The sequence below is a fragment of the Pelodiscus sinensis genome, chromosome 14 (genome assembly GCF_049634645.1).
Source record: "Pelodiscus sinensis isolate JC-2024 chromosome 14, ASM4963464v1, whole genome shotgun sequence".
NCBI lineage: Eukaryota > Metazoa > Chordata > Testudines > Trionychidae > Pelodiscus > Pelodiscus sinensis.
Window position 1 is genome coordinate 15,612,266 of NC_134724.1, and position 11,048 is coordinate 15,623,313.

Below are 11,048 nucleotides of genomic sequence, written 5' to 3' on the forward strand. Positions count from 1 at the left end.
CTCTCCTTCTTATCCAGACACAAAGATTGGAAGCTGGATGTGGAGAACCCCTTCTCCCCATGTAGTTTACAAAGAGTGGTGTTCCCAATGAGATGCCAGAGCCCTGCTCTGCTATGTGAGAGGCATGCAGAATAGCCAGCTCCCCTAGCTGCACTGAGTGGAGAAGTCTGGAGTCATTGCTGCTGTAGGTTTATTCTGTTGCTTCATGTTGCGTTAGCTATAGTTGGCCTATTGTGGTATTTACTAATAGAAAACCCCAGTTCTACTGAAGCAGGAATGCTGCCAGTTTTGATATTCTGCATTGCTGCTGTGACTGTGCCAAGTCCATCGATAACTAATACTATGAAACGTGCATATAGTAGTGGGTACATTATTCCTACTCACCATTGCATGCAGTATTTTCAGTCCTGTCTCACACCAACTGCACTTGCCATGTCAGGGTTTGAAGGGAAGTAAAGCCTGAGGAACAATCAAATGCTGCTCAAGAGATTTAAAATGCTAATCCAGGCCAATACTGCCATTGGCTAGAGGCAGGCATAGATCAGGACCTATTTGCCTGGAATGTACCTCCTAGATTAGGGGTGGGCAATAAGCTGGAGGTGGTTTGCCAAGGCTGGTGCTTTATTTACCTGTGCATCAGGAGGTATGGCCGCTTGCAGCTCCCATTAGACTTAGGTCATTGTTCCCAGCCAGTGGGAGCCTCAGGAAGCAGCACAGACTCGGACATGGCTTCTTGCGGCTCCCAGTGGCTAGGAATGGCGATCCACAGCCAACGGAAGCTGGAAATAAGCACTGGTGGCCTGCTAGGGGCTAACCCTGGCAAACTGCATCCAGCCTATGAGCCACTTATTACCTGCCCTGTGCTAGATGCTGCCACCTGTTTCAGCTCCACCCAGGGAGAGTCTTGGAGGATATGGGCTATCTGTAGTATTAAAGGAGGGCAGTAACTAGCAACTGTCCAAGATGTCTCTTCCTGACTGAGGGAAGCTTGCTGACTAGCCAGGTCCAGCTCTAGGAGAAGACTGAGAGGAACAGAACACATTGGTTACATGAATCAAACACCAGGCAAGTACTTCACCTCTGTCAGGGCTGTTAATGAACACAAATTCTCTTTTGGCTCCTCTGCCAGGTCTAACATGAATCCAGGCTTCTTTTCCATTATTTCTCTCTCCTTTTGCTTGCTCTACAGTTTCTCAAATAGTGTAATTAGCTATTCTTTCCCCTTTAAAGAGAGAAGGTGCCATAGCAACAAGGCTCTGTTTAACTCCTTCATGGCTTTGCGAGATGTACAGCAAACAAATGAAATCTGGCTGTTTAGAGGAGCCTATTGGGTGACATTTAACTGATGACAATAAATGAAGGCTTGAATAATGAGTCCTACCTCATTTCAGCTAGGTCAGAAAAATATACACGTGGTTTATAAATGGCCAGGGAGAACATATGGGGAGATATGGATAAAACCTGCAGTAAAGCTTGATCTGGGATCAGCAAGTAGTCGTCGGAACTTAGCAATATCCCAGAAGGTGCACATCCACTATCTAGCAAAGATATGGAATGGTTCTAAACGGGTGAATATATCAGCATTGCTGAACAGCTGCAGGCTTTGATGAAGACAGTATCATATGTGTTCTGGAGTGAACTAAATCATTCTTGAGCACAAGTTGCTTATGTGCTGCTCAATCCAGTGCTACTATGAGCACTGTTAGAGGAAAAAACTGCCCCTCAGTAAAAAGTTTGGCCAGGTCACTTTTGCTATAGTGGGCTGCAGTACTCCTTGGGAGAAACCAGCTGCACCCTTCCTGCATACCATTGCCTTTAGAAAAAGGGAAGGTGTGAAAAAGGGAGAATAGCCTCAGACTCTCCCACCCGTCACCTTGGCATGAGAACTGCGGGGCTTACCTGGTTGCATGAAACCTGCACAGTTTTGGCCCAACCCCTGGGGGACAGACCCCCCCCACTTGGTGACCATTGGGCCATATATGGTAATATGCAAGAACGGGACAGCGATGTGCAGATTTGGGGATAAATACCCATCGCACAGTTCGCTTGAGAAGGTCTTTGCAACACACGTACCACAGTGCGTGTGCCTTCCCGTATACTCCAAAGCGCTGCCAGCCTGATCGACTGACCAGCCACCTCCCCCGACTCTCGGGCGTAACCAAGGCCTTTGCAACCGAACCGATATCTTTGAAATGTTCCGTTTGCTGTGTAAGTTGGTATGTATGATTTGATTTTCTTCGCTGTATAAGCTTAGTGTTGTAGTTGTTTTGGGTAGTACATAGTTTGTAGTTATCACTGTTATTTAATTAGTGTAGCTGGATATTTTTAGAATAGAGACTATTCCCCTTGCCATTCCCATCCTTATATCTCTGACACCTTTAACTAGGAATAGTAGAATAAATATAAATACTGTAAATTCATTATTAACACAGTCTATTAAAAATCTTAGAATAAATACTATAAATTCATCACTGTCAAATAAATACCTTTTATTTGCTAAAACTGTCCACCTGGTTCTGTCCTTCCCCCCTTGGGTATGCATCATTGGACTTGTGATTCTTGCAACAAGCACCACGAAGTGCCTGCAAGTGTAAGTGGTGGAAGGCAGTGTTCCCTCTAATCTCTGAGCTTGTCTGGTTGCTCAGGAGAGATTCAAATGCTGCCCAGCTGATTAGCAGTCGACCTACAGCTAGATTTTGTTTCTACTAGGGGTGCCCATTTGTAGTCTCAGTGCCCACAAAAATCTATTCCACACATGGATGGAAAAGGTTAGAGAGACTACTGGTGGAGGGAGTGAAAAATAGAAAATCATGTAGGGGAAGTTTGTATTAAGTTAGACGCTCATCACACATACCCTCTGTAGGTCTAGGCCAAATCTAGAATAATTCTTTCCCACTTTCTAAGCTATTATGAATCCTGAGACTTAACGCATGAATCTAACAAACATTTTGCACTGTATGTGCAGTAAAGAAGTTTCTCATCTCTGCTGTCCTGTCTTGGCCCCAATGCCTGTCTCTCTTCCTATCCAATATTGATGTTTGCCTTGCTCTCTGTTAGAATCCCTGTGTACCTGGCATTACCTTTCCATCTGTTCATTAGCTGGCCATATAGAACATCTTGACTTGTTTGCTTCTCTTCCAATCCCCCAGCTCAGCATAATCTTCATGGGCTTGCAAACACAATGCATTAGCTACGGAGCTTGTTTGTGAATTCAAATCCACCTGCTTTCTCTTTGACTTCATTGCTGAAAAAAAGATAGGAGGGGCCCCAAAGCACAATCTGAGCCCATGCCAATTGCTCAGAGTGAGTGGAAGAGCCAAGGAGCCCTGACTTTGCTGCAACTTTAACCCTTCTTGTTCTTCTGCAAAGCTTAGATCTACACTACAGCTTTTAGCCTTGGGGGTGAGCATAATTGTATCCAACTTGGACTCTTATTCCCTTTGTATGGGACAGTTACCATTAAACACACTGCTGCTGATCATTTAGTGCAGAGTGCTCATTTGTTTGTTGGACAGGAATGGATCCCAAGAACACTTAATTACAAGATTTCTTTGCCTTTCATTCCAACTGTTAATTAAAATCCAATTGGAGTCAACCATCAGGATTTACAAGTTTTAATTGCTTTCCCTGATGCTTGGTTGGTGTATAGTTTCATGGTGGAACTGACAGACAAGCCAATTCCCTTGTTCTTGTCTCACCTAATGTCTGTCTCCCACTTGGGCTCAGGTGTGAGCTAGGCATGAAGCTGCTTAGAAATGTCAGGTATTAGGCAGCAGTCTGCACATTCACTAGGAGGAAAGCAGGTTGTACTGAGGTGCCCAAGTCTCCCTTGTGCATGTCTGCTTGGTGCTCTGAAGGAAAGCCACAAAACCTCACCCCCTCACAGTGCATCACTATACAAGGACTCCCCACGCCCCCAATCCTAGCCTCTATACCAAGTAGTTTGCACCCAGGAGCTGGAGCAATGATTACTCTTGTTTGCTGAACCAATGATTCACTGTTTCCTTTCTAGTTTAGCTGTAAATGGTTGCTGGCGACAAGTCATCAATCCAATTCCTTTGCATTTTTCAACTGAAATGTTAATCAAATGTCCTTTAATAGCTGGCACCAAGTGCTTGTAAGTGAGGAGAAGAGCACAGAGCCTACCAGGTCAATAAACTGCAGTAGCAGGGATGGTTTACTTCAGCCCACTGTCTGCATCTGTTAGTTAGGGGCATCTTAGTTTTTCCTCACTGCCCCCACTGGGAATACTTGTAACCAGGAATCACTCAGGCACACTCCAGTGGAATTACACTCTACGCTGACAAAATGGGAGTGGGCCAAATTCATGCTCAGCTATAGGGGGTAAATCTAATTAACTTTATTAGACTTCCCCAACTAAGAATCTGTATGAATTCCCCTAAGGGCTGGAGGGTATCAGAGGTTTCAAGTGAGGTCATGATTCTGTCCTTCCTGTGCACTGAGATTGGCATAAATATTCTCCAGTCTGCAAACAAATCATTGATACCAACACAGCTCAAGCCTTTTTATCTTGGCCATCTCTCTTCCTTTCCAAATTATCTCTCCAGGTTCTTAGTGAGCAACCTCTCAGGCCAAATTAGGTCAAGGACCTTCATGTTGTTTTCTTGCTTTCATAATGCTCTCCACTCCCCAAGAAGAGGCCCAGGTATTAATTGGCACTCAACAGCAGTGAATGCTTTGTTTTTCAGCTAGCTAACAGCATCCAAGTCCCTGAGATCATGGTGGGGATGAGCAGCACATTTCTCTTGAGGAGGGGGTACCAAGAGAAGTGGGCTGACAATGGCTATTTTCCTTTTGCCTGTGATCACTCAAGCTCCTACTGGGCAGCTAAACAACAGATGGTGAGAAAATTGAGCACCAGTGTAGGAGGAAGCATTAGGTTCTCAGCCCTCCTGTAAAAAGAATGGCAAAGCTCTCCTGTCCCTCTGGCCCCCACCCCCTCACCTCTCAGGTGCTCAAAATCCTTGCCTCACTAGGCCCCACATATGCTGAGCCCTGGAGAGTCTGTATGTGCTCATGCTATCTGAACTGAAATCTTGCACCAGCTGAAAAGCTGCAATACTCTTCTATGTCCAGGCTAAATTAGGCTACTTCTGGGAGCAGACAGCTTAGAGTTCCTGTTCTAGAGGAGTTATGCAGAGCAAATACATGAGGCTATGGGACTGAATGCTAAGTAAAGATGAAGGAAACAAAACAAGAGCCACTCAAGATGAGCGAAATCTGGGATCAAAGGACAGGAACTAGGTGGCTATATGCTGCCTTAACTATACAGATATTCTCCCAGACTGAGTCTCCAGCTCACAGTTTAGAGGCATCAGGGTTACCAAATGAGTCTGGCTGTACAATCAGGGACCACTGCAGCAGCAATTACATTTCAAGGGCTTATACCTATTCAAATAACTCTCTCCCCTCCTGCTCTTCCAACTCCCACCACTCCCAGAGCCCCCCCAAAAAGCATCTGGGAGATTCCATGCACACCTGATTTTAGCATGAAGAGCCCAGTTTTGCTTAGCTGCCTTTAATACAGGCCTGGCTATCTAATTGGGAATTTACTTCTACCATGCTCCTCTTTAGTTAATTTCAGTTTCTCAATGTGGAAATGAAACCTCTTAAATTTTTCTTTCCCTCCCCATCTGGTTCTGAAAAGCCCCATGGGTTTGGGCAGGGGAAAACTTAAATCGATTTGTCCATGAGGCTCTGTCTGCCTTTGCTTGCCTTTACAGAGATAGATTCTTTACCAGCACTTGAGGCAGTGATCTCCCAGTGAGTTACCCTTCAGAAATGCTGCCACTGGGGGCTGCTATGCACAGATCCCTATTTAAGAGCTAGTTTAGAATTTGCAATAATTCACCACTTAGGATTCTGATTGGCAAAGCCTAAGTGAAAAACAGGAATGATTTGGGTTTACATCCTGGCTACGTCTACACTGGCCCCTCTTCCGGAAGGGGCATGTAAATTTCAGCAGTCGTCGTAGGGAAATCCGCGGGGGATTTAAATATCCCCCGCGGCATTTAAATAAACATGGCCGCCGCTTTTTTCCGGCTTTTAAAAAAGCCGGAAAAGAGCGTCTAGACTGGCCCCGATCCTCCGGAAAAAGCGCCCTTTTCCGGAGGGTCTTATTCTTACTTCAAAGTAAGAATAAGACCCTCCGGAAAAGGGCGCTTTTTCCGGAGGATCGGGGCCAGTCTAGACGCTCTTTTCCGGCTTTTTTAAAAGCCGGAAAAAAGCGGCGGCCATGTTTATTTAAATGCCGCGGGGGATATTTAAATCCCCCGCGGATTTCCCTACGACGACTAGTGAAATTTACATGCCCCTTCCGGAAGAGGGGCCAGTGTAGACGTAGCCCCTATGTTTAGCCAAACCATTTGGAGAAGAACTTCCATTTTTGATCCATTTTAATTACACATATGTGTTTCCTCCTCTAGCTACCATCTATGAGAACAGGCTGTATTTTCCACAGCTGACTGGACTCAGTGTAGCCTTGCACCCCTCTTCATCAGCTCCTCTGGCAAGGCTCAGGCTGAAGTGTTGAAAGATGATTCTAATCTCTTCCTTTTCCTACCCTGAGGCAAGTAACTTTCTCCAGTAATTGTTGGGAATAGCCCTCATGCCGCACACTGCAGCAATCCAGACTCAAGCTTTCATTTGCTCCTGGGGGTCTGTAACAGAAGCGGATGACTGATTTACTGAACAGTCAAGACCACATTCTGCCCAAGAAAGTCTAGAAAACAAAAACAGATTAACTTTTAGTGTCACCAATGCAAGGGAGGTCAGCTCCCAATGCCTCTCATTCCATGGAGGTGCATGGGGAAATCGGTGCAGCTTCTCTCTATATCCTCCTCCAACAGACACTATTTCACCCAACATGCACCAAACCCAGTTTCACCATTGTGCATCATGTTGGTAAAGCGTCTGTTTAGTGCCAACAGCGATAGCCATGCTGACTCCATTTAGTCATGGAACTTTAGCAGAAAGAAAGCTCCTTTCACAATGGACCTGACCACCAGCAGACAGTCTGCATCTGTCCTCTGCTGAAATTTCTCCCACCTGTGCTGGTGTTTTGTGAGATATGAGCAGAAGTGAATGCTGTCACAGCCAACTCATTCCTCGGGTGTCAAAGAATGACCATTGGAGGGTAGGGATAAGCACAGCTAGGTTTAAATAGGTCCTGGGAAGAGAAAGGCGTCTAGCACCCTGCTTCTAAGCCTGCTAGGCTTCCTATAGACACTTTAATTTAAAAACTTATTTTGGAAGAAGCAGACGAGGCAAAATAGTCTCCAAAATGATGGTCATTCAATGTAGGAAGGGTAGAGAGGGCAAGAAAAGATTCACGGCAGTTGGTGGGTACACAGAATTGCAGCTTTAAAAGAAAATCATCTCTTGGCCCTGGGCCATAGCTAGATTTAAAAGTACTTTCAGTCCTTCAGGTCAGTCTCACCTTTCCCTTAATCAACACACCATGAGCTGAGAGAGGAAACAAACTAGGCAAGGGACTGGAAAGCAGAGCTGCTTTGGCTGCCAAGTGCTACTTTCCTTCTCCCTCCGAAAGTGCCCATATTTTAGCCAAAAAAAGAATTAATTCCCATGCCTGTCCCTTGCTTTTATTCGTGCTGTGCATGCCCTGTCTGGGAGGGAGATAGTGCCTTAGCTAGCTCTCTACAGATATCGGCATGTCTAACCTGGCTGGACCCCAGACTCAAAATCTAACTAGAAAATGGAATAAGCAGCTCTGAAAAGCTCCCCTCAAGGTTGGAAAGAAAATGCAGAAGAGGGAGCATGAGTCTGGGGCCTAGCCTGTAGGTGACACTAGCTACTAACCCCCACATAGACCGTATTGGCATTAGCATAGTGCCATCAGCAGTCCTTTGGCCATTGTGAACCGCAGTGTCATAAGAGCCTGCTCTGCAGTTGTGGGAGTGTTGTCTCCAGCGTTGGCTAGCACCATTCTTGCACAGGCTGCTCAGAGTAACAGGTTAGTCCAAGCTCAAGCTGATGCACCCCACCCTGGAGAGGCTTAATATGGATAGGGGCCTTGCACAGACACTCCGCGGAAGGGTGGGTATTGACCTCAGCCACGTGCAGAGCAGTCATACGTGCTGCTGCACCCTCTCCCCTCACAGAAGAGGCCAGGCTGTTTGCTGGACGCTCTTTCCTCTCCAAGTGGCTGTTTTAACTGGGTTTTGTTGCCCTGTTCCGAGGACGTTGCCATGTTGATAGCTGCTTTTGCGGCCTGTCTCTCCTGGTTGTCATGGTTACTGTGATTAGCAAGAGCTCAATCCTGAGATGGGGGAGGGGTAAAAGCTGCATCTCGCCGTGTGCTCCAAGGGCAGCAGGTACATCTAATCCCAGCATTGCTCCGGCTTATGCCTTTGACAAGCACCAAGGAGCTATCAAATGACCAGTTCCAAGAGGGCGATAGTTGCTGAGAGGGGATGCAGTACACATCCAACTACTCCTATTAGCACTCTAAATCAAATCTGACCAAGGCTACCGCACAGGTGTCTCTGGAGATGGCTGGGTCACCTCCTCCCATCTTTCACTCTGTCATACTTGTTCCATTCCAGCCCAGGTTCTCCCTTTCTCCTCACTCATCATTCCTGCTTTCTTACTGGTGAGAAACCCACTGGGGCGAGCTACTTGAAGGTACAGCAGTATGTGCACACGTCTTTTGGACCCCATCTGGTCTGAGTGCAGACATTCACACACCTCTAGGCTACGTCTACACTGGCATGATTTTCCGAAAATGCTTTTAATGGAAAAGTTTTCCGTTAAAAGCATTTTCGGAAAAGCGCGTCTAGATTGGCAGGATGCTTTTCCACAAAAGCACTTTTTGCGGAAAAGTGTCCTTGGCCAATCTAGACGCGCTTTTCTGCAAAAAAGCCCCGATCGCCATTTTCGCGATCGGGGCTTTTTTGCGGAAAACAGTACTGTGCTGTCTACACTGGCCCTTTTGCGCAAAAGTCTTTCGGAAAAAGACTTTTGCCCGAACGGGAGCAGCATAGTATTTCCGGAAAGGCACTGACGATCTTACATGAGATGGTCAGTGCTTTTCCGGAAATTCAAGCGGCCAGTGTAGACAGCTGGCAAGTTTTTCCAGAAAAGCAGCTGATTTTCCGGAAAAACTTGCCAGTCTAGACACAGCCCTAGTGTACTTCCAAACACCATGTGTCATGCACTCACAGTCAAATGCCACCTGGCTGCAGGCACACCTCAACACCACTCCTCCCAGGCACAGACTTAGGAAAATTCAAGCAGCCATACCCATTGCATTGAAAGACCTGATCCCCCCTTCCTCACACAATAAAGCAATAAAGCAGCATGTTTGGGATCATAAGGAACAGAAAATAGAAGCCACAGTGAGTTATAGTTTATTGTCTCCTACTGCTACTTTGCTTTGTAGCTAATGCCTATAAGCAGCCCCAGCAAGGCCGGGGAAGTAGGTGTGTGGGGGAGGAGATTTGGCAGATGAGAGACACACAGAGAGGAGTCCTGAAAAAGGGCCTGCTCTTCAGGGTAGTCCCAAGTTGGGAAATCTGAGAGTGCACATCCCTCAGGTAAAAGCCAAATAGCCTATGAAGAACTATATTTCCTTGAGATTGTTTTCACATTGCACCAATCTGCAGCGGGCACATAGTGAAGCCATTTAGAGAGCTTCAGACCGAGGATAAACCCTACAAAGTATGCAGAGGGGTAGCTTAATTAGTCTCTAACTGGAAAAACTTAAAAAACAATGAATAGTCTTGCAGCACCTTAAAGACTAACAAAACATGGGGATGGCATCATGAGATTTCCTGGACACAACCCACTTCTTCAGATGAATGGAGTTATTAAAGGTCCAGTTTCTATGATTAAAATTAAGAACTGTTCAATTCTGTTAAAGTCAGCTGATCCTTGCACATTAGCAAGGCAACAAAGAATGTCCAATTACAAGGCCAGTGACACCATGCATAAGCCTTTGTTAGAGCACTGGGGTTTTTAAGGATGGGGGCATTTAAGGTTTCCTCTAGCTCCATGTTGTCTCATTTCAGTTTCCATAACACATTACTCATTCCCAGTGATTGGTATCCAAAGCCTTTTGGGTCTCCTAAATTATCTGTGGATTCTCTCTCTGGTCTCTTCTCTAAGTTCAAGTAGGTTCTGCTAATTCATTAAGCAGCTGGCAATCATCTGTCTCCCCACCGACAATTTTTTCCCCTGTAGTCCTCAGTGCATTTGGCATTCCAGTCACTGCAAAGCAGATGGCGATTTTGTCAGGCGGATGAACCACAGGAAACAGAAGAGGTTTTAAGAGCAGATTTTGCCAGCTGCCAGAGTGAGAAAACAAAAGGGAAGACACTGGAAGAACAGCCAAACCATGCAGAGATGCAAGAGAAGTCTACCAGCTGCAGCTGTCTGTCTGGAAGCCAGCTCGTTAGGGCATGCCTGTGCCCACCCACAAGACTCACTAAAGCGTCCAAGCCTGCCATCTCCTATGATCAAAGGAGCTGAGCCAACACTAAACTAGCATTACTGCATAACCCCAAAACATGACACTGAAGTTTAGATATAAAGATTAAGATTGCCAGTCTCCAATGGAGTACAAGTAGGTGCAGTACTCACTAGCCCTTCTTCATAAGTATATTGCCCTACACACCTACTGCTATGCTATTGGTTACCTATACATCTCTATCCTTGTCTGGTTGCTACAGTTTTATTAAGCCTGTGTATTTTTATCCCATCGCATAAGAAAACCCCCATACAATTCAGCATTTTCATTGTCAATATTTCTCCTATCAAAACCAGAACTCATTTCCCTCCATGCCAACTAAAATTCTGCACTGGAAAAGCCAGACTCCCAGCCAAAAAGCAGCTGTGATTTTGAAGTCCCTTCACAAGGCTGTCATCCCAGCTGGCTGGTCATGCAGATTTTTTACCTCTAGAAGAGTTCACTTTGTAGTTCATTAGAGCACACGTCTGTTGCACAGACACAACAGGAGTTGGTAGTGTGTGTCTCACTCCATTTCCTTCTTTTAGTCAAACGTTTCTCA